The sequence below is a fragment of the Peromyscus californicus genome, unplaced genomic scaffold (genome assembly GCF_007827085.1).
Source record: "Peromyscus californicus insignis strain IS unplaced genomic scaffold, ASM782708v3 Scaffold_16__1_contigs__length_79575227, whole genome shotgun sequence".
NCBI classification, from domain to species: Eukaryota; Metazoa; Chordata; class Mammalia; order Rodentia; family Cricetidae; genus Peromyscus; species Peromyscus californicus.
In genome coordinates, this window is record NW_026294458.1 from 70985331 (window position 1) to 71009682 (window position 24352).

The 24352-nt window shown below is 46.8% G+C and overlaps 1 protein-coding gene across 7 annotated transcripts in view; it reads right to left on the reverse strand.

Annotated features, from left to right (window-relative positions):
- Positions 1-24352, reverse strand: part of Tiam1 (TIAM Rac1 associated GEF 1) — a 385599-nt gene that overhangs the window by 182670 nt on the left and 178577 nt on the right. For 6 of the 7 annotated variants that reach the window (XM_052741102.1, XM_052741097.1, XM_052741100.1 and 3 more), the window contains one exon: positions 5918-6100. The gene's annotated coding sequence lies outside the window, so the exon portion shown is untranslated. Of the gene's footprint in view, positions 1-5917; positions 6101-10605; positions 10738-24352 lie in introns of those variants that run through there. The other variant, XM_052741101.1, reaches the window with a different exon arrangement.

Sequence of the window (24352 nt, forward strand, 5' to 3'; positions counted from 1 at the left end):
CATGTATCAACACGAATGATCTTTTTTTTTCATTTATAAAGAAAAACAAAGTCTGGAAATAATCATATGAAACAAGTTAAACCAGTCTCAGAAAGACAAGTATGTGTTTCTTCCATTTATGGCTCCTCGATTTTTTTTATGCAGATACATAAAATCATGTGCATATACATGACATGGAACTCCCTAAGAGAATAAACAAGACTAACAGGATGGGACAGGATGACAAAAAGCAGGGTAGGGGACATGGAGGAATATGTGCAATATAAGATACATACATGTATGAAAATGTCTTCATGCAACACAGTACCATGTACAATGAATACACACAATGAGAAACAAATTTAAAGTCCATTGGGTTGGATCTTTTTAGGGCTATATGGTCTCTTAGGTACATGAACACACTAGATTACTGTAATCACTGAGAAAAAATAAAGCAGAAATAATATACTTCTGTCCTTATAGGCTGCTTGTCCCAACTTGACAAATAAATACAGGTGCACTCCCCAATTTATGATGGAGTGACTTCCCAATTAAACCCATTGCCTTAGGTTCCTCCACCTGACCTTCTAAACATCACAGTTTGGCGCTGCTGCATGCTACGGACCCCTGGCATGCTCCCCTGGTGACTGGGTGGCTGACAGTGAGCAAGCTGTCTATCATCCATCGGTGCTGTCCTGCACTGACACCAAAGATGTAAGCTACGTACATAAGCTTTGGGGCACCCCTAGACCACAGAAAGCCCCAAATTCACCATTCCAAATGTGGTCTGCACCCTTGTCAAACTGAAAACTCTAAGTCCAACCACCCTCATTCTGGGGCCATGTGTAGTTAAATGGACTGTTCTACACATACAGAAAGATGACAGTGTCCTTAGTAATTCCCCCGTCTTCAGGCCTCACAGTTCGCTGGTTAATGTCCTGACTCACCCCATCCTTCTCACGGGACCACTCTCTCTTCCTCACAGTAACTCCTGGAGAGATGGGGAGCCGTCCATCACACATCACTGAATCTGCTGAGGACACCCCCGAAGGCCAGCCACACTCACAGTCACGCAACGAATGAACGGTTTGTTCAAATAATTAATCAATGAACTCCCCAAATTCACCCTCTGGGAGAAACTACTATGAAGCACAGCAAAGAGATGCCACTCACCCTGAAATCACAGCCATAATCTGACCCGTTGGGACTTCCGTAAACACATTAGAAAAGGAAGTGTCAATAGTTCTCAGCCTAAGGCTAGAATCGCCGGAGCTTGCAGTGGACTCTAAATTGCGGTGACTTAGTTTTTCCACCATGGTCGGAGGCCACACTTGGTTTGCAAGCGGCCAACGGCAGCATCCTCTACTGTGCCCTCCAAACCTTGGATGCTGTAAAGCATTTGCTGCTAGCTCACTGTCAACCCTTGCCATTTCTTTCAGCACCCTGCTGTCTCACATCCTCCCTGTCTGGATTCTCTTCTTCATTGTAGTACTCCTGTTTTTCCATCAAAGCCTTTGGTCCTCATTACACAGACTGATGCTGTTTAATCAGCTCGAAAACACACTGATAAGCACTGTTCTGCTCTCCACTGACTACCTGAGATTACACATGCCCTCCCGTGAGCCTAACCCAGGTTTCTGGGAGAGATTTTTTTTTTCCCCAACCCTGAAAATAATGACAAGCAGCCCCTCACCCACCCCCACTCCGGTTCATTCATTCCTGTAAGAAAATCCAACTCTGCAGAGCATCAATTAAGGCCTGGGCTCTGTGCTCTCTGGCTCCTGCCCAAGTCAAACACTTATGTAAATCCCACGCCACCGCTGTCTGGACTGAACACGGACCAGGGCACACAGCTTTTCTAGAGTTTTCCTTCTGTTTACCCACTGTCAAGTGGGTATTTCCCAGGCAGCCTCTCCTCCTCCCACAGAGACTGGCTGCAATCACTCTACCCCCACCCAGGCAACCAAATGTGACATCAAAGGAGCTCCGGAAAGGCCATCTGTCCCTGCCACACCAATGCTTATGCAATGTGGGCAGGAGAGGGGCAAGCCAGGGGAAGAGTATCCCAAGCACCCGACTCAAAGCACCAACATCCCAAAGCGTATATACCACAGACAGCTACTACTCAAGACCAAGATGGTCTCCAGTATATACCACAGACAGATACTACTCAAGACCAAGATGGTCTCCAGTATATACCACAGACAGATGCCACTCAAGACCAAGATGGTCTCCAGTATATACCACAGACAGATGCCACTCAAGACCAAGATGGTCTCCAGTATATACCACAGACAGATACTACTCAAGACCAAGATGGTCTCCAGTATATACCACAGACAGATGCCACTCAAGACCAAGATGGTCTCCTGCTCCTTGAAAAGACTAGACTGGAACAACTTTTCTGCGGGAATTCAAAGAGCCAGCTCAATACACTCCACAAGTGGACAAATATCTAAAACTAAAGCGAGATTCCTAGTTCTTCAGTTTTTCAAATATCATCTTCCCGATATTCAAACCATACCTAGTCATGGTGTTTCAAGCAACACTGACTTTAAGCAATTCATAAAACACTAAAGACCTTGCCAGCATCAAAATGAACACAAAGGCTCTACATTCTACAGTCAACGTGACATCATCATCAAAGGCCCTGTTTCTCTCTAGAGTCAATGTGACCATAAGACATCATCATCAAAGGCCTATTTCTCTCTAGGACTGAAGTTCAGCGTGCATGGGGACAGAAGTCAGATAAAGCGCGAAGATGAGTTCAGTCCAGCTATGTGAGTCCCATAAAGAGGAGACTTACACATGCCACAGGAAGGAAGTTTAGTCATGCAGCCAGCCCCACTGTGCCCACCTCTCCACATCCATACATCCAACCAGCTGTAGACTGGAAAGCACTTTAAAAAAAAAACATGCATCTATACAACACAAGTACAGATCAACTTCTGTCATTATTCCCTAAGTACTAATGTGCAACAACAAATTTCATAGCACTTATATGGTATTAGGCAGTGTCAGTATTGAGAAATGAGTCACAGCAAAACAAGATGATGCTTTTTTTGTTTGGTTTGGTTTTTGGTCTTTTAAATTTGATTGTGGGGGTGGGGAGGGGGTTGCAAGGGTAGAGGGCAGATGTGAGGAGACAGGGGGAAAAAAACAAACAAATAAATAAACAAACAGGATGAGGCATACAGTACCATGGGGGCTCGAACATCTGCGTATTCTGAGACCCAAAGAGAAGATCTTGGAACTTGTCTCCCTACCCTGAATGAGAGCATTTCACAGAATGCCAGGTACATAGTAGGTGCTCAGTGTGTGTAGTGTATTTATTTATCTAGAGACAAGGTCTCGATAAGTAGCCCTGGCTGGCCTAGAACCCGCTATGTCGACCAGGCTGGCTTCGAACTCACAGAGATCAGCTTGCTTTGGCCAGGATTGGATGTGCCACCATGCCCAGCATGCAGTCTCCTTCCTTTGGCTGTCTCTGACTCCCAGGCTTAGCCATCTTCCCACCACCTTAACATGAGGGACACACCCCAGAAGGAGAGCATGTCTGGTTATCTTGCTGAGAAATGGCTATGGAATATGGCCGGCCACCAGATAAAACTCAACCCACTGAATCCCAACTGACGTCTTTGGTATCTTTCAAAAGTGGGGGATGGAGCACAAAGCTTGGCAAGTTTATCTTCCCATTTCCACGGAACTCGCCTAGCACTGGGAGCAAATGGACATTATTCATCACATAAACCTGCTCCGGCTCCCTTGGGGTGGATGGCTGGGCCCTGCACTCAACGCCAAGGGATGATGCATCCATCGCATAACTCAGCTGGAGCGGCTGCACTGTGAAAACACACAGGTTCAGACAAGCACAGGCTCCCGTCAGGTCTGCCCCCTTGCTTCCTTTCAAACCGGCTCCTTCACCTGGGGTGGGGGGGGTTCCCCTCACTTGAAGAACTTAGAAACAAACCTGACATTTCTCCGGGTGTCTGTGAACAGGTTTTAGGTGACCTCAAACAGTTCCTAGATACTCGCTACATGGACAGAGCCCCCCAAAGATTTCTAATACACTCTCAGGGAGGAAGGCCTTCACCAGGAGGAGTGGGAAGGCAACACGTGGAGTTGAAAGGTCAGGAGTCCAGAGAAGGACGGCAGCAGGAGGAGGTGGACCCACCTTGGGGAGAGCTGGGGGAGGACTGCCCCAGGGGGAAGCAAGGCCAGGCCAGCACGCCCTGTGACAGAGCTGAGAAGACTGATTCAGAGCAGCCTCTCCTGAAGCACCCCAATATCCTAGGCAGCCACTGTGATCCACGCACTGGCGGAAGGGGAAGGCCAAGCAGCCCCACGGGAGGGGAGTCCTTGGAACAAACACCTCAGGAGAACAGAGGAGGGAGCAATTCGCAACTTTGTTGCTCTAGACAACTGACTTAAGCCAGGCAGGAGACATATGCATGGTGCGCTAGCTCGTGCAAAGAAGGAAGCCTCAGGGAGTCCGCGGGAAAGGGACAAGGTGAAAATGATTCCCAGGGGTAAGGGACGGAGGGTCAGAGCGCCCTACTGCATAGGGGCAGTTCTTGCTGACATCACCTCTACCTCTGGAAAAGAGTGCCTAACCCAATTAGGATCGCACCGTGTGATAGCCAACACCCAAGGAGCTTTCTCGGGCAGCTGCTGGGCTTGTTAGAGGGGCGTGGCCAGGGCTGGCTCCGGGTTCTGGCTTGGAGCAGCAACAGGCAATACTGGACGAACAGGTTACAGCAGGGCCCACTAGCAGGACCTGGAATGCTGGTGGGAAACCTTAGAAGCTGCAGGGGTCGGTCAGGCCTCAGGAAGCAGCTGCCATGCTGGTTCCTATTTTGTTCAAAGTCGGCAGCCCCCAGCCTCTTACCATTAAAAAAATGAATACACAGTGTCCCATCACCAAGGCTCGGGTAAATTAGTGAGCAGCAGGCAAACTTGGGAAGAATCATAGCAACTTCCTATTGCTCAAAAACCTTCAATTTTAAAAAAATATTTATTTTATGTGTATGAGCGTTTTGCCTGTGTGTATATAAATGCACTACATGTGAAGCAGGCGACCGTGGAGGTCAGAAGAGGACACTGAATACCTCGGAACTAGAATTATGTACAGCTATAAGTCACCATATGGGCGCTGGGAATTGAACGCAGGTCCTCTGGAAGAGCAGCAAGTGCTCTTAGCCACTGAGCCATGGCTCCATCCCTTCAAAAGTACCTTCGGGTGTTAATCATTCTCTCCCAATGAAATCCACATTCAGAGAGCGGAAGCGGAAAAGCACGTAGCCCTTTCTGTTGGGTCTCCAAGGAGGAAAGAAGAATGTCTTTTCGAAGCCTTGCTCCTCCAAGTGACTCAGAACATGCATGTTTAATTAACCCTAGATCCCTCCTGGTAAAGCTTCAGGCTCTTCACACAATGAAAGTGTCCGGTCTGACCACATCGATGACACTCCCATGAAATGTCATGCTTTCCCCAAGCACATTCTGTAGGTAGAGGAAGACTGACCTCTCTCATTTAACACGATCCTACAGACAATAAACACACACATTTTGGGACACCCAGTTCCCCCCGTGCCATCAAATCTGTTCTTTCTTCCCCTTTCCTAGAACCAGACAAGCAGGCAAAGGGGGAGCCCAGAACACCGAGGTAGGAACTCAACTTCTGAGGTCTCCAAAACAATGTAACAGTAGCAAGAACCCACACGCCTGCACCCCTGAGAATCTGAAGCCCTCACAAGTTTCAAAGCTCTTCCAATTCTGAGTGGGGAGAACAGTAGCCCCCTTCCCACCGAGACCAGTCACCAATACCTCACTTTCCATTGTCCCAAAACAGCAGTCTGTGAGGCACACTGAGACAATAAACACTTAAAGGTCTTGGAGGTCAAACGCTTATTCTCCAGCCTCAGGCAAACGCCACACTTACCCCAGGCCAAAGAGAAGAGCCTTCATCAGGGTCTCCAAAGGTGCCATCTGAAGGGGCTGCTCACGTCCTGGGAGAGGGACTGGAATTCAGAACACCATCGTCTCTGGGGCGGACTCTCCCTTCCTCTTTCTCGGCCCTGCTTTCGGGTCTGGAAAGGTGGGTTTCAGTCCACAAGGGTTCTACCTGTCAGAGCAGATAAAGAACGGGTTTAGGCTCGTTTTGCATATATTTCAAGCACACTCTTAAGGGGTGTTGTATAACAGTTTACTCCAAGATTAAAACATTCCACCCTGCAGGAAAGTTCCTTGAGCATGAAGGTAAACCACTCAAAATAGCCTGAGGAAGTCCCTGAAACTGACCAGTTTAAAAAAAAAAAAATTAAGAGCTGTAAAGAAGTCTCTGAGACCAGACCAGCTGCCTGGAAGAGAGTTAGACCAGAGTCACCTGGAAAGGACAACCTGGTGAGCTGCCTGCAGGCTGTGCAGTGTGTTCCAGGTTCCCAGCTTTATGAGCTGTCACTGATGCTTGGTAGGCCTTGGTGACGCAGCTGTCTTTGAGGCATTTCTGCTCCTATAAGTGACCCCTCACCCATATTCCTGCAATAACCCCAATAACACTCACTAGTTCACCAAGCTGGATTTTGGTGGTATCTACATTTTGGTCTGTTGTGGGATCCCTATACAAAGTAGGTGTGTGTGTGTGTGTGTGTGTGTGTGTGTGTGTGTGTGTGTGTGTGTGTGTTGAGTCTCCCCAGGAAAAGCTTAGTCACACAATAAGAGGACACAGGAAAAGCACCTCACAGGTCACAGAGAGTACTTTTGTGCTGAGTACCACATGGATACGTGGGCATACAACTGGTATTTGAGCGATCCCAGGGACATTTACAGGCTCTTATTCTAGGCTTTGTAGATAGTGCGGTAGTGACTATATCTACCCATCCAGATCTCACCGACTATGGAGACACCAGGGTGGCTGAATGAAGCTCTGCGATAAGGACAAAGTCTCACCAGTCCTCACGATCCATTATGCAAGCAAAACTTTCCAAAAGTGGTGATAACTGCCCTCAGACTCTCACCAGGTGAATGTCATGCTAACACTGGTTCAAAAGCACTCAAAGAAGGGCAAGCCATTGTGAGAACTCTACCTGCTGCTCTTCCCCATCTCTCATGTCTACTGGAATCAGAGAGCACCGCCAGCCTAGCAGAGCAGACAGGCTGGACCAAGAGCAGCTGTGTGTCTGTCTTCCTTGACGAGACCTCCACACCTGAAGCTCATTAGTTACAATATATAAGCCAGGGCTCAATCCTCGGGCACAGTGGAGAACGGTGATCATGGGACCACAATGCAAATGAAGGCTATTCCAGCTCACCCTCTCTCCTACCCCCAGTTCAGTCCTTGTAATTCCAGATGCAGAAATATGAGCAAATCATACCATGTATTCCCCAGGACATTTTCAGCTGCCAATCTCTCAGAAGATTAAAAGGCTTAGGGTTGGGGGACCTCAAAACCCAATATTCCTTTCTAAATTCCAGGCAATCACCACAGCCCTGAACATTCATTTTCCCACCTCAGCTATACCATAGGCACGTTTTCCTGGTGTTGGTTAAGTATGTGGTTTTAAGAGCATGTCACTTCTGTTCAAAAGGAAATTAGAGAAAGGTGAGTAGGAAAAAGAAAAGAGATGAGATGAACTGAAAAATAATAATCATCCCAGGAAGGTATAGTAAAAATTGGAGAGAAGAAATACACAATCACTTTACCAGCAATTAACTAGAAAACTAAGATTAAAACAGGAAATTTAAAAGGTGTCCCTGTGACCTCACCCACTTATAATGAAGAGGGAATAGATAGGGAGAACACTTTGGTTTTATTCCATTTCCAACTCGACTTTATCCTATTTCACTGTTCTGATAGGCAGACAGAGAGAGAAGTGCTGAGCTTCGAAGTATGACAAGAAAGGACAGGGAACACACTCGATGAGCCTCCATTTACCAAGAGCCTATGTGTGCCAAATCACATGAAAAGTGTCCTGCCTAGATATTCTCAGGAAAATCCCACAACCGCAAGTAGTTTGCATATTTATCTCATCATTGAAGATATGGAAATTCAAAAGTAATTATCCTGAGACCTCACAGTTCACTGGCAGAGCCAGAGTCAAAGCCCTTGGACTGCCACACACTCAGAAAGATCGCACTAAACTTTAAAACACTCAGGCTCATGCATTAAATATGAACAGAAATGAAATGTTCCTCCCCAGTCATTACCACAATTTGTCTACTCTTGCACAAGGTAAATGTGTATGCTGAGAGGGTTGAATGCTCCCACACTTCACATTAAATTACCTCAAAGCCTCACGCACACTCTGGCTTGATGCTTCTAAAACAATTTCACTGGGTGTGCCCCAGTGAATCCACAATACCCACCTTGGAACAATTTGGTCCAATATGTAGGATGTGCACACACAGAAGGCATGCTTTAATAAACAGAAAAATACAATCAACATCAAAGATGCAAAGAGAAGTACATAATGTCTTCCTCCTTACAGCTGGAGGATTCAGTTGCTTGTTTTCAAAGGATGTCATAAAACCTTTCTTGACAGCATCCCATAAGGCAGAAGTTTTTAGATGTACACTTGAATGTTTTTAATTCAGGAAGGAGGTGGGCTTTGTGTGTCAACTACAAACAAACCAAGTTGTTCTTCCAATAGCAATAAAATTGACAACATGTTAGCAAGACTGATCAGGAAAATACACACAGCGGGGGGAGTGTGTCTTAATGGTGTGGCACTTGCCTGGCATGTCATGTATATTCGGTCCCAGTAAAACACACACACACACACACACACACACACACACACACACACACACACACACACACACACTCATGCAGGCACAACAGAAAGAGAGAAAAGGAATAAATAACCAGTGCCAAGAATGGAAAAGGAAACATTTTTACATATGCCTCAGTCTTTAAAAACGGAATCTATCGAATATAACTAACTGTACACCAATATACTTCAAACCCTAGAAGAATTGGAAAACTTCCAACGAAAATTAGTTACTAAAACAAAATTTCAGTGGTCCTGTCTCTGTGACACATTGAACTCCAAACTTTAAAAGTATATGAAACAAACAGAGCCAAACCAGGAGGGGGAGAGGGAGCCAAAAGAAAAGCATGGTACAAGAATTGGGCTATTCAGAAACTTCGTGGCCCCATGGCCCAATCAACCCCAGGCATCTGCATAACAGTCCCCAGTGACAACTACCCAAGACCCTTTCATCTGTGAATCACTGCTTCCCCTTTCTCTGAGGGTTACTGTTCCATAAACTCCATCTATTACTCAGTGTTGCCCTTGCCATCACAAGATCCAGTTCAGCCACCGCCTGTAGAGTGACAACAGGTTCCTCAGGAGTAGGCGTGACAACATCATGCTCAGAGCCACCTACCTATTGGGCTGTTTCTGGAGCCACTACCAGGTGTGACAGCCTGGGCCATACCACCTGATCTCCCTTGGGACACGTCCAGTTTGATTGAAGAGTCATTCCTTCACATACAGGTCTTTCCCTTCAAGGAAGCAGAAGGTTCCCAGCAGGCTAACTGTGGCCCCAGCAGCCTGTGCCCTGAGCTGCAATACCTGAGTGGCAGACTGTTGAGCCAACCAAGCCATCCCACCCAACGCTAGGAAAATGACAAGACCAACTGGGAACGCCTCCTATTCCACTCACTCCAAACTGGGGGAGAGCTTGTTGCAAAATGGATAGTTAGTTGCAAACGGAAGCGCCATCCATCTCGCCACCTTTTATCCTAAAAGTAATTTCATGAAGGATTGGCTAACAATAAGCATTCAAAATCCTGGCTCCAAGTGCATCACCCAGCTACTGATCAGACTTGAAATAAGCAAAACAGGTATGTCAGCCTCAAAACTTCCTTCTAACCACACACCCAGGAAAGCCTAATGAAAACCAGGACATGGGGGTGGGGGTGGGGGGGAGTCAAGTTTAGGCTTTGCTAGGATATTGTCACTTACAAAGACCCCAACCGCCAGTGCCACCCTCCAGTGAAACTTCCTCTCTTCACCCCACCCAAAATTCGCTTAGGCAATGGATCAGAAGATCAGCCAGCTGCGGCAGAAAAACTCACATTAAAAAGGAGTTCCAGATAAACCAAGTTCCCCTGTGGCAAGGGGCTTCTAGCTCAACTAACCTAAATGCAAAACTAGTAGGAAAACCTGAGACTTAGTGCCTCATTCTGGAACTCCCATCCAGGTGCTGGTCCGGAGCCACAGCTTCAGACTATCCGAAAACCAGTCCAGCCTAGAATCCCAAACCTTTCCGAAGGGATTCCCTCCATCCCCCACCCCCCACCCATACACAGCTTAGTAATTGCTGGAGGCGCGCAGCAGGGTTGGGTCTGAAGCAGGAAGCATCTTTGGCGGGTGTCAAGATGGGTCCCACCGTCTCCGTCCTGTTTCCCATACAATGATCCGGGGTAAAGCAAGGGAGAAGTTTCTGAGCCAGAAGCCCTTTCCCAGGGGGTCAGAACCCACACAGCAGCCTGCTACCCACAGCTCAGCGGAGCAGCACAGCGCCCTGTAGCTGAGCATAAACTAAGCAGGGCCAGGGCTCCAGCCATTCAGGCTGCCGCCTCAGGCCACAGTTAAGGGTTCCGGGGCTCTCACCCATCCTCACCACAGTCTCGCGCCGCAGCTTCCAGCGCCAGCAGCGCCTAGGAGATTCACCGGTGGAAAATGGATCGAATTTTCCGAAGCTCATTCATGGCTCAGCGAGGCGCGCACTCCCGGCTGCCTTTCCATCTCTTAAACTTCCAGTAACTGAAATCAGGAAGCTGTAGCCTTCCCAGCTGCCGGCAAGGGAGTGGGTGTAACTTGTGAAGTTTCGTGCTATGATGAATCTGGTCATTTGGGTGTGTTGGAGAGGGCCTGGAGCTCCTCCCTCCCTCCCTCCCTTCCTCCCCCTCCTCCTCCTCCTCCTCCTCCTCCTCCTCCTCCTCCTCCTCCTCCTCCTCCTCCTCCTCCTCCCTCTCTATTCTTGCCTAGCTGAGGACTGTGTCTGGCTGTCATTCAGTCCAGCACTCTGCTTTCCACACCCTGGGAGCGATTTATTCCTATAGGGTCTTGACTATTTTACAAAGGAAACTGGGCGCTCTGCACAAGGCATAAGCTCCTGTCAGCTTTTGCCTGCACACGGCAAGACCACAGTGTCTCTTAAAGGATCACTACACCCCTTACCTGGTCCCCTCAGGGGCAGAACTATGGACAGTTTGCTGGACTGAGATGCAATTCCTAAACGTTTGTTTAGATGAAAACAGAAAAGGAAGGAAAAGAAAAACCTTTAACCATCTATCTTTAAAACCAATGGCAACTGCTCCCATAGTGCAAACTATCCAGAAAATTCTTCAGAAGTTCTCTCTCACTCGCCCTCTAAACAGAAAACGGCCATATGTTTGATTCCCATGAACAATATTTATAGCAGTTTCTAAAAATTGTAGAGGAAACACACTAACTCTAACTTCCCCCACAAAGCACTCCAAAGAGTACACTTCGGGCTCCACCTTGGTTTTGAGACATTAGTCTCATTGAGTAAAACTTCTAATGACCAGTGGTTAATAATAATAATAATAATAATAATAATAATAATAAAAGCCTCAAGTGGTCGGTTAGAAAGACCAGAAGCAATCACCAGATAGCAAACGAGAAATCGGGGGTAACAAACCAGACACTACATCTGAAATGGCCAAAGCAGCCATGGGTGAAATTGATAGAGGAATAAAGCATTATCATTTCATAAGGTTATTATTGGCTGAGCCGAAAGTCAAAGACATTGACCCCTTTCCCCCTACTGCAAGGGGCTTTCCTCAAAGATACAGACCACAAAAATACAACCATTACTAAAGGATCATAATGACTCAAACACCAACCAGAACTACAGGCTGGAAGCCATATGCAGAAAGAAAACGAGAAAGGTAACTTTGGGGTGGGGAATTAACCATCCTCGGTTGGTAAGGAACTGGCTTACAGTGCCTGCCATGTAGACATAGGAACTGAATGATATCCCACCCCCAAGGAAAAACTCCAAAACTTCGGGGACACTGGCCTGTGTCTGCAACAATAGCAGTGTGGAGGCAAGTATAGAAGGGTTCACTGAAGTGCTGGGCAACCAGCAGAGCTGACTCTGGGAGCCCCAAGTTCAGTGAGAAACCCATATTCAAATTATAGAGAATGATTGAAGAGACATCCAAGGCCAGCTTCCGGCCTCCACACACTAACATACAGATGAAAATGTGTACACACACACACACACACACACACACACACACACACACACACACACTGTAACTTCCAGGAAAACACTGATCAGAGTTATTGTGGTGGAAACCACGACGGTTTTAAACTTGACAAATACATGCCCACATATATAAACATAAGCAAGAAGTGCTTGGCTAATCTTTATGATCTTGATAATCTGCACAGAGATTGGCATAAGATACCTTGGAAGAAAACAAACAAATAATGTGTCCATGCATAGTTCTGAAGGAGTAAAATCAAGTGTTTACATGTAGCAGGATCCTAAGCTAGAGATGGCTTTTACCCCAGGGAGTATTTGTAAGTATGTGTAGACATTTTCCATTTTCACAGCTTGGGGAGAGATTCTACAAGGAAGAAGTATAGGCTGCTGCCAAACAGCCTACAGCACCCAGGACGGCCCCATACATAACCAAAAAACAAGCCAGTCCTGGGAGCCCACGGCACCGTTCCTAAGAAAGCCTAAGACAGAAGTGTCACCATCTACTGTTAGCTAATGTCTCACTCATTCCCATGGTATCATCGACATCACAGTCCCCAGGAATAAAACTCCCCTTTTCCCCCACTGATGAGCATTTGATGGCTGAGAACCATCTGCACAGGCCAAGCAGAAGGTGAGAGCCAGGTCAGCAAGGGCGCTTCCAGGAGGGCAGCCTTGGTGTCCACACACTCACAAGGCTGATGAGCAACTGAGCTGGGGTGAAATACAATAAAGGGGTGAGAAGATGACGAAAATCGGGGTACCAGCTTTGGAACGGGAGCTAGCCCAGCTGGAAGAGCCGTGCTCCACACGGGGACACGTGAAAGACACAGAGACAGGGGACGATCTCCAGGGGCGCCATCAGTCATTTCAGTGTTGGCAAGCACCAGCCTACGCCACCAGAACAGGAAGGGTGTTTAATCTTGCTACAATGTATCAGAAGATTGTGACAAATCACTTATGGGTAAAAGAACGTGAGCTCCACGGTCCACGTGGAGGGCAGAAGGGTTTCTGGTCTCGCTGTTCTCCAAGAGGTTTCTTCAAGTTCTGTTTTACTCCCAAATGACAGATAGTTGTCTGAATGTGTTAGGTACGTGATGTTCCCATGCCTGTGTACACAGCACAATGCCCTTGTCAGGGTGATCAGCAGATCCACCACCTCATGCACCACACTGATTCGGGTAAACATCCCAATCCCTGTCGTTCAGCTGTTTTGAAGCATACAATGTATCACTGGCTGCAGTCTGCTATGCCCTAGATTCTTGAAGTAACTGTAGCTTTGCATGTACTCTCTGGCAAGGCTCTCCCTCCCCTCCCCCTCCTCCCCCTCCTCCCCCTCCTCCCCCTCCTCCTCCCCCTCCAGCCTCTAGGAACCATTATTTCACCATCTGCTGTTGTTCCAATGAGAATGTCCCCCATGTAGCTCCTGCATTTCAATACTTGGCTCCCAGTGGTGGCACTGTTTGGGGAGGTGTGCCAGCCTTGCTGGAAGAAGGACATCACAGCTTTGAGACCACATAGCTTCACTCACTTCCGGTTCACTCTCTCTGCTTCCGGCTTTTGGCTAAGGATGCTACCCCTCAGCTTCCTGGTCCTGTTACCATGCTTCTCCCTACCTCCACCACTCCCCAGTGATGGACTCCTTCCTCTCAAGAACTGTGAGCCATAAACTCGCCCTTCTGTAAATTGCTTTGGTCGTGGTATTTTATCACAGCAGCAGAAAATTAAGTAATACGGGGAGGTTATGGAACCTTTGGGAGATGCAGTTGGAGGAAATGTCCCGGGTAGTGGGCTTCAAGAGTTCACAGCCAGACCCTACTTCCTGTTCCCTTTATTTGCTATGTGTGGATAAAGGTGTGGTCAGCCTGCTGTCCTGCCTCACCCACCATTCCAGAACCTAACACTCTGGAACCATTAACCAAACAAACGATGTCTCCTGTGAGCTGCTATTGGTCATGGGGTTTGTTTCAATGGGAAGTAACAAAAACATTATCCTAAGAAGTGTGTCATTTACTCCTGGAGCCCACGGAGACTCTCAGTTCTTCTTTCTGAGATGATTTAATTTCTCCCTGGGATGAGGGAAAAAGGTACCGAGGATGTTTGTCCATTGTTCTACCCAGTACTTCCCAGAAAACGGCTTGCTCATTTTGAATCCCCCTGAAGCCACACTCAAGGCAGGCACCAGATGAACTTACGCTGAATTGAACTGAATCAGCTCCCAGTCTCCTTCCCTATTTCTTAGGCCTGCCTGAAAGTGGAGTTCCCTGTGGCTGCTACTGGAGACCTCCCCCAAAGACTCCTTCAAGTTCAATCTGAGCCATCCATGAGGATATAATTAGCACCTAACACCTGCTGATATCATTTAGTGCCTGGAAATTTTCTAAGACCTAGAAAGAAAGGCCGCTGACACAGGAAAACGCACTAACATCTGAACAGAGACGCCTCCAGGCAGAGTGGACCTCAGAAGAATATCATTTCCCACCAAAACATGTGCTCCCAGAGCCGGAGGGCTGCCCAGAGAGAGACCAGCTGGAGCACCCACCATGCATTAGACCAACGTGTGGTAAGGAAGACACCCAACCCTCTTCAACTTGCCTGCATCTTAAGGTTTAAAACTCATTGGATTTTTTTTTTTCTCTCTCTCTCTTAAACGGTCTTATTCATTTAGGAAAAGAAAATATAAATGCAGTTATGAACCTGACCCAAAGCAACGGAACTTGTGCATGAGAACACAGTAATTCTGAACCAAAGAAATGTGTCCAGTAGAGGGAGCACTCACTAGTCCCCAACAGATTCTCAAGATCAGAATCACCATGGGGATGATAACTGATCCATGTTACAAAAATAATCCCCTACTAATGAAAGTGAAAAGGCCCTTGTAAGTTTTTTTTTCTTGTGAAACATCAGAAACAGTGGTGTCCTTAAAAGGTCTCTGCGTTATTATTGATATTGATACAAGAACCAGCAAAGTAAATATGGTAGAAAACAACATTAAGTACATGGAGAAACATCCAGAAATAGCTAAATCTTTCTATTTCCAAACTCTGTCAGTTACATTCATAGTCCAACGTGAATACTTAGCTGGCTGTGGCAATGCATATATGTAATTCCAGCAATTTAGAGTCTAAGGCTGGAGGACTGTGACTTCCAGCCAGCATGGGCTAGATAGCAACCCTTTGCTTCAAAAAAAAGAAAGGAAAATAACATGTTAGGTTTATTCACGTTTATTCTTGCCAAAAGTTACTCGGCTCCGTTTTTAGCTTCTGTTTCACACGTTAGGTTTGTAAGAGATGACTTTTAACATCTCTGTCCTGCTCAATGGCATGGTGCCATTTGCCGGTCACTGTCCTCTGGATTTCCATTTAAGGGTCTTCAGAACCAGCTTGCGCAGGAATCCAGTCAGTTTCACCCAAAATGTACCAATTAGCGAAGGTAAGTCTGCAGCCAAGATGCCGGTACCTCAATGACATTTACTTCCACCTTGGCCAGCTCAAGAAGAGAGAGCTGAGGGGGGTTCCCAAGTACAGAGTAAGAGGCACTCACACCAACCTGCTCGTTACCTAGCAACAGCCCATCAGCAGCAAGGCTGGAGAGCAGTGACCACCTCCTCAAATTAGGTGATGCCCTGCAAGGGTATTAAGTAACACAGACAAATTATCTGACTATAAAGAAAGGGCCCGTTTCCCAGAATGCTTGCAGTTCTACATACACATCCTGTCAATCCTGTTGAGCCACCATAGACAGTGATCCATTCCTGTGGAAAGATGTCCTATGGCTACTTATAGACTGACTGTCAAAACAAATCATTTGTATCTGAAACTGGTTGAGGGCTAAATATGAATCCGTGTCTCCCACCCTCATGTTCATCATCTGGGAATCTGCATAGGAACAAGGAATGTCTCAGAGTCCTTAGTGTGGCCTTCCTCCTCTGAGAGACAGGCAAGCTTCCTTCACCCTCCCAGGCAGTGTCTCACAGTACAGGTGCTTGTTAAATCTGATGCTCTAGGAGAATATTCACAACCTCCCATTAAACCCTGTCTGTACAAACCAACTTAGAAATTCCTCACGGCATTTTCTCTCTCAATAAAGATGCAGGGCTTTTCTCACAAAATATAACATCATAGAAAAAGAGGCCAAGGAAACACTAAAGGCCTTTAGTGCCATCTCCAGAGTTTCCTGCTGGGACGGTGTGGGCAGTTCCTTAAAAATCTGAGGCTTCAATTTCCTCAATGATCCAATCATGCTGTCCAATTTATTCTTTCCCACATCCCTAGTTCTATCTCCCAATTACATTCTTCTATGATTTGAAAACTCCAATTTCTGTCACTACCTCAATTTAGATTTCCTCACAGAAAAACCACTTTTAACACACCAAAATAAAAAGTTTCAGCCTCACCAGTGGCCCACAAAGCGAAGCCAGGTCTGTAACCTGAAGGGTGATGGGGGCAGAGATGCAGAGATGGGGAAAATACCCAGGAGCCCTTAGCGCCAACCAGAGTAAAACATATGGGGCCAGGTGCTGTCCTGCCCACGTGCGAGCAGTGGGCCTGTGCATTCCAAGGATGCTCTGCGCCTTTCACAAGAGGTACATGTGGCTTGTGGGGGCAGAGCATCTGGGCTTTCCCGGGTGTGGGATCTTTCAGACGCCCCTCTGCTCTGCAGCAATAAGCAATAATCATTGTCGTTGGCACTAAGAGTGAGATAACAGAATAACTGAAGGAAGACCATAAGGGCTCAGGCTCCTCTCCAGGGAGTGGTGGAGTTTCCCTTCCTCAGCACAGACTCTTGTGTTGTGGAATATTCCTTTACACTGTGTGGAGGTGTGTCACTGTGATTGGTTTAACAAAGAGCTGAATGGCCCATAGCTAGGCAGGAAAAAAATAGGCGGGGCTTCTGGGGACAGAGGGGTCTCAGCGAAGAAGAAAGGCAGAGCTGACAGTCAGATGCTGAGGAAACAGGATGAGCAGTACAGAGTAAAGGTAACTGAGCCACGTAGAAGACTGTAGGTTAAAAGATAAGGGTTCATTTAAATTATAAGAGCTAATGGGACAAGCCTAAGCTAAGGCCAAGCTTCCATAATTAATAATGTCTCTGTGTCATTGTTTGTGAGCTGGCAGCCCAAAGTAAAAGCCTTCTACACTCCAAAAAGTTGCTTGGGAGCATTCCCACTGGGGAGGGCACACTGGAAGATGAAAGAACATGAAAGACAACCACCTGCTCCAGTCCAGGCTGTGCCAGATGAATGCCGGAGCAGGCCAGGCTGCTTCCCCCTCAGTGAAATGAGAAGGGGGCATGGATGACCACTGGCCATGGATACATGGGTCTATGGGATTACAGGATATGTGCTCAGTACTTCTCTAAGTGGTAAGGAACATTAATACGCCTGAATCGTTTTCAGTCATGAAATGAGCCAAGACAGTACCTCAAGCAACCTCAGTGTTCGCAGTGTGTTCATATAAATACCGCTGCTTTGGCCATGAATGGGGCACTTCAGGCTCTAGGTGCGGGCTGGACGAGCAGGGCACCCTAACAAGACTTGAGACTGCAGACACACTTGGTTAAGTCGCCCCAGAAAGCCCTACTGTGAGGTAGCATTGAGACAGCGTTACAGGAGAGCTACTGCAGCCCCCAGACTAACACCAAGTAAGGCTGAGCAATTCGAATGCATTTGTTTTTGTTAATCACGGACTAGGACAGTTTTCAATTTGCTTTATAGAAAAATATAGGGATAAGTATCATTTCATATCTTCCCAACTAAATGTACTGTGAGATACTACAAGAAATGGAGATGGGGCTGGGTGATGTTGGATAACTAAGGAGAAACCGAGCACTGGGAAAGGCGGGAATGAAGGACCTCACTCTGAGGTCTGTCTCTGACACCTGACACCTTACAGAGTTCTCAGCTAATCAATTAAAATCAGACAGCTTCTTATTAATAATGACTGAGAAATGGTCTAATGAGAATATGAATGTAAATGCTAGCTCTTAGCCTCCCCAGAAGGCCTTGACATCATTTCCTCTGAAATAAGTTATTTTCAACCAGGAAAGACACCAAGCTTGCATGCCCAGATATTATACTTGAAGTAGAGTGACAGACACATGCTGGGTCCCAGGTCCAAGTGTGGGAGGGGGAACAGGGAGTCTTGCACAATCATCACAAAGTCAGATGGAGTATGCAACTCCCTTAGGCTCACAGAGCAAAGGCAAAGGCAGCTCACCCAGCCCATCTAAAGTAAATCTGCAGCACGCTCCAGCACTCAGTCACCCGCTTAAAAGTCCTTTCCATATGCTTATAGAAGTTGGGGCCCCAACATAATACAGGTAAGAAGAATAATATTCATTCAGCAACTCCAGAACTCACAGGCAAATCATAAGAAATGGGTACTTGTGAAATGTCTTGGCCCAACCATAGACAGGCAAGCAAGAGGCCAGGCACCCAGGGAAAGAAGGAAGCAGTCAGTCAGGATGGCTGAAGGTAATCTGACTCACCAGCATTCTCCCTGACAACTACTGTGGCAGACTCAGCAAGAAGGCAAAGAAGCTGGGGACACCGGATAGAGGCATGCACACCAAGGAACCATGACAGCAAACTGTGGGAGACAAAGCTTTCTCCAGGTCCTACCACTGGAATCCTATGAAACTAAAATTGTGCCTTGGAACCACTGCCGAGCAGCATCACTTACACTTGCTCATGAATATTCATTGCAGCCACAAGGTGGGAACAACCCAGGCACCCACCGCCAGGTAAGCGGATGAACAAAACGTAGCACATGCTTATGGTAGAGTATTATTCCGCCATTAAAAGGAATGATGTTCTCCCAAGAACTACAACACGAATGGACCTTAATTATCTCAAGGGAAATACGTAAGATGCAAAAGGACAAACATTATACCATTCCAGGTACACAGAAAAGTTGTGGACCCAGAGAGCAGCATGGTGGTTTAAATGAGAATGACTCCTACAGGCCATTGGTCCCTACTAGGTAGAACTTGGTCCCTCCTTGGTAGAACTGCTCTGGGAAGGGTTAGAAGGTGTGGCCTTGTTGGTGGAGGGGTGTCATTGAGGAATGAGTGGGCTTTGAAGTTTCAAAAAGCCCACGCCAGGTCCAGTCCCTTGCTCTCTGCCTCCAACTTTCAAATAAGGTGTAGTAGGCTCTCAGCTACTGCTCCAGGGCCTTGCCTGTTGGCCTGTTGCCATGGTTATGAAGTCTCTTCGTGACATCTCTTCACAGCAGCAGAACAGCAACTGAGACAAGCAGTAATGGCTGCACAATATTAAATATGCAACCCATGGCATTGAATCATATATTATATATTTAAAATGTTATCAATTAGAACAGTAGTAACTGTGTTAAACAGATTTAAGATTTTCATAACTTTATAAAAAGTAAAAAATGGTTCAGGCATTTTTTAAGCACTACTGACTGTGGAGAGCGAGGATCAGGACTCTGCAGACTGTAGCCCAGCCTTCCTCCCTCCCTGATCTTCCTGCCACGCCACCTTATCCTCACCTCACACCCAGAAGACTGACTGTCTCTTACCGTAAGAGACGAAGTGAGAGTGTCTCAACTATCAAATTAAATCTTTCAAAACTATGAAGAGGCAAAGAGGCACGCCCTTTGGCAGTATGCCAGGTGTGGCCGTCACAGCTGAACGGGGCATAATTCATGGGGCCCTTGTGACCAACAACCCACGTGAAGCCCAAATTTCAAGAAGACTGAGAAACCAGAAAGGGTTGAACATGAAGGACCAGAGCGAGGGAAAAGTATTAAACACAAATTAACAACTAGGAACAATGTATGAGACATGTTCAGACCACACTCGGGTCCCTCCTAACAAGCTGTGACCAGAGAGGCAAAGACACAGAGGAGGTGCCAGGCAGTGTAAGTGAGAGCCCGGGACAGAGTGGGCATCTCACCTGTAAAATGGGGTCATAACACTATTTCCCTCTGAGTTGGTGTGAGGACAGTGCCTATGACGATGACTCACTCGTCTCTTGACCACTTTCTAGATGAAAACTACTACAAGAAAGACTGTTCATCCATCTCTGAACCAGGTCCTCTGGCAATTCAGCATGGACTACTGGTGACCAGACCCATTTTACAGACAGAGATCAAAACACAGAAAGGCTCAGTGAAGGGTCCAAACCCACTCAAGAGGAGGGGTTGGTTCTAAAATCCTAATCTAGCCTTTGTGAAGTCAGAACCCAGCTCTCCCTACCCGTACCCCTACCCCTGCATGTCGACAACCACCCATCCTGCCCTCATGGACCTTGGCATCCTCACAGTCCATGTGTTTGCTTCCCCATCATCATGGTCATCATCATCATCATCATCATCATCATCATCACCACCTTTTGGACCATTATCCTCAGGTTCTGTGTTCACAAAGTCAGAACACTTAGTGACTCCCCAAGCTGGTACTTCCTTGCATGTACCCCATCCACCTCTCAAGGCCAGATGCAGCCTATGAGAAACATATGCCAGGGTTGGTCACAAAGCTCCATGAAGTTAATCATCAGCGCATCTGACAGAGATGAGTGGAGAAGATATAGAACCTGAACAAATCAAACTGGGTAATAAGCAAAGAATATGTGTAATCCACGGGTAGGAAGTGTATAAATGTGTTCACTGAACCCGTTCACCAAAGCAAGGTCTGCAAAGGGCCGGTTCACGGTCTGGGCTGTGACAATGAATAACTGGGTGGCTATTTTATACTGACCTATTTGCAGTACCTGCCTCAAGTGCTAATACTGTATTTCTTAGACACAATAAGCAGAGTCGGGCTCTCCATTCAGTTCTCTCACACTCTCCCAAGCTTCCCAGGGAAACGAGGCTGTGACCCACACACAGGGACTGGGGGTGTACCGTTCCTGGTGTAGGTCCTAGGAGTTACTCATGCCAACTGCTCTGGGGCAGACCCTTCTAGAAGGTTAACAAACATTTTCCCATATCATCTGGACCACCAAAGCCCAGCCTCCATCCCCCAGTGCCTGGTCACTAAGAGGAGAGACTCCTCACTAAACGACCCCAGGGTCAAGGACTGTCAATATCTGAATCTTACATCCTCAGCTGCCACCCATCCACACACCTTGCTGAGGCTTGAGCTCATGATCCAGACTCCTCCTCACCCCTCTCAAAGCCGGGCACCTGGGACTTTTGTTCTTTTTCTGGCCACAGATGAACTCAGCCCATTAGAGAACAGCTGTAATCCTGACATGTGTATCTTTCCACTGGCAAAAATGAGTCAGGTCAGCAGCTCTGAGGTCAGCAGCCTCCTCTAGAGACACTCACCAGCCACTGTTCCCTCAAGCCCCACCTCCCCACCACCCACAAAAAAAAAAAATAAAAATCAGAGGTGACTGTTCACACTGCCCATTTCTAGTTTGGTAGACACTGACTAGCACACACTCAAAAACCTACTGACTCACGCTGTTGTGATAACCAAAAACAATATCCTGGGCCTTTAGCATGAATGTGGGATTCTGTTTTCACAAGGACATGCCACCAACTAGATCAGGCCCCCATGCAAACGTGTTCTTGCCGGTACATACATCTGACATTAAACTTGAGATCTTTGCCTAAAGACAATTCCAATAACACACTATAAGCATTTTATAATTTGGCTGTGTCTGTTTATTGAGCCTGCCCCCCTGAAACAAGAATGAAAGCTCGGCACAGACAGCTACTCTTGACGCTCCTGTTCACAGTCTTGTCTCTGATGTCTAGAGACGTGCTTGCTACATGATAGACCCTCGGTCAATGACTGACTCGCCACCACCTGACAGTCACTCCACATCAGAAGCACAGCCCAGAACACCCAAGCCTGAAGTCTCTCCTGTAACCACAGAAGCAACTTCTGCCTGAAGCAGAAACAGCAAGTATAGGAACAGGGAAAAGGGCAAAAGATACGCATCACATGGGTGACACCTAAATACTCAGGGTCCCCAACATACATCAAGACATTCACCCAGCATTTAAGACACAGCATGCTAAATCTTTGAAGAGCACAGCTTGAACATAGAGTGGAAAAAAAGACAATGGTAACTCACGTACACCATCACTGCCATGCGTCTCAGCTTCAGCTAAGCAGGCCATCTTCCCAGGCCACGTCTCATGTCTTAGAGTCTTGACATCCATGGACCCTCAAAATCCACATCTTGAAAGCGTAACTCCCCTCCAAGTGATGGTATTTGGAGGTGGAGTAGTGGAATGATTGGTTATGACAGCAGAACATACACACTGGCCATTGGTGCCTTATGACCACCATGTGTCCTTTCCACCAAGGGAAGACCCATGCGTCTAAGAGGAAGGAAGTCCTCTCCAGACATGGGTTCTGCTACACCTTCATCTTGGACTCCGCAGCTTCCCGAGGTGGGAGAAATAAAACTTCTGTTATTTATAAGCCGCCTTCTCGCCCAGCTTGTGGAACTCCGAACAGACTAGACCCCAACCCAAACAACCTTAGCTTTGGAGTTCATGTCCTCAATGCCTCATAGTCTTCCTTCAGAAACTGACTTTATGGGTTGGAGGGATGGCTCAGTAGTTAAAAAGTACATAATCCTCTTGCAGAAGACCTGAGTTTGGATCCCACCATAAGAAAGAGTATAGGTATATCAAAGATAGCTAGCATGCCAAGAGCTAGTGTTCTATAAACCTTCCCCACCTTTTCAAACACTGGTGGTACTTGCCTCTTTGCCCAGCCGCCGAATCCCAGCCTTTCCTAGGACATGACTCTTTATTACATCGTTCCCCTTTGGACTGATTATGAATTAGCCAATCTCGTGAGACTGTGAAGCTGAACTAGTAGTGGGGTAGGATGAGACAGTCACCACCTGTGTTCCTATAAAAATAAAGTGAACTTCCTGCCCCGCCATATTTGGTTCCTCAGTTTGGGTCACTGTGTGTCCTTTGCAAAATTAAATTGCCTCACCAAACTATTGTTTTGTGTCTCTTTGTATGACACCAATAATTCTTCTTCCAATAAATTGGGGATTTGTCCAGGATCCAAATCTACCCAGTAGAGTGTGGAGATTCCCTCCCTTGAGGGAAATATATCCTGAAGCCTGTTGTAATGGCACCCAGAGTCTAAGGTGATCAACACTCCAGACTAATAATGATTCAAGAACAGAAAGTTTCTTGGCAACTTAGAGAAGGACTCAGGCAAGCATCATGGTGACGAGGCAATTCCATATGCAGAACAAGGTAAGAAAAGTTACAAGGAGTGATGAAGTATTTCCTTAGTGGCTGGGACTTCCAGGAGACTGTATGAGAATGACTGAGCTGTGCTCTGTGCACAGAGTGAATTGGGAGCCCTGATCTACCGTTCTGTAGGTGCTGATGCAACCTCATACACCTCATTGGCAGTCCCTTTGACCTAGTCAGGGGTTTGTACCAACCTGCTTTCATTGCCAAGAAGTGCCACACTTGAACACCACCCTGCAAGGGAATTACTCACAGGTGAGCAAAGCCGTTGACTTGGAGTGAAAGAAGCTTCCATCCTAGGAACTGGAGGTGGCAGTTGGGTTGAGCCTCTAAAGGACTATTGTATCTGAAAGCGGGGATGGGAAATGGCCAAAATAAGAAGAACTTTAAGGAAAAAATGGAAGTAAGAATAAAACTCCTCCTGGTAACCTTTGGGGATTCATGCTTAACTACTGGAAGGATAATGAAATAATAAACAAACCAACAAATAAAAAACCCACAGGTAATAAAGTACTGTTATTTCATATAGACCTCCGAGCCAGTCATTAAGCCTTCAGACTTCTGGCCTTGTCTGCCAACTCTAACTTGTACATATTAGCACAAAGAGCCCTGTCTCTCAGGAAGACACTGACTGTGTTTTCTACTGGGAGAAAAAGGCCCATGCCCCTTTAGTCCACAAAAAGAGAATAAAGAAATTGAACAACGTGAGAAAGATCTTCAACACCTTCCCTTTCCTCCTACCTCCAGAAGAAAACCTTAGACTTCATTCCCCCTCATGGAGGTTCCTCTGGGGCCAGAGGCAGATGGGTCTGTCAACGACCCTCTGACTAGCTCTAGGGTCAGGACCCTGAGAACTGGCCTAAACTCCCTCCCTGACTCATGGCTGCTAGTAAGCCATCTATTTGACCTCCAAGCCAGCTCAAGTGACA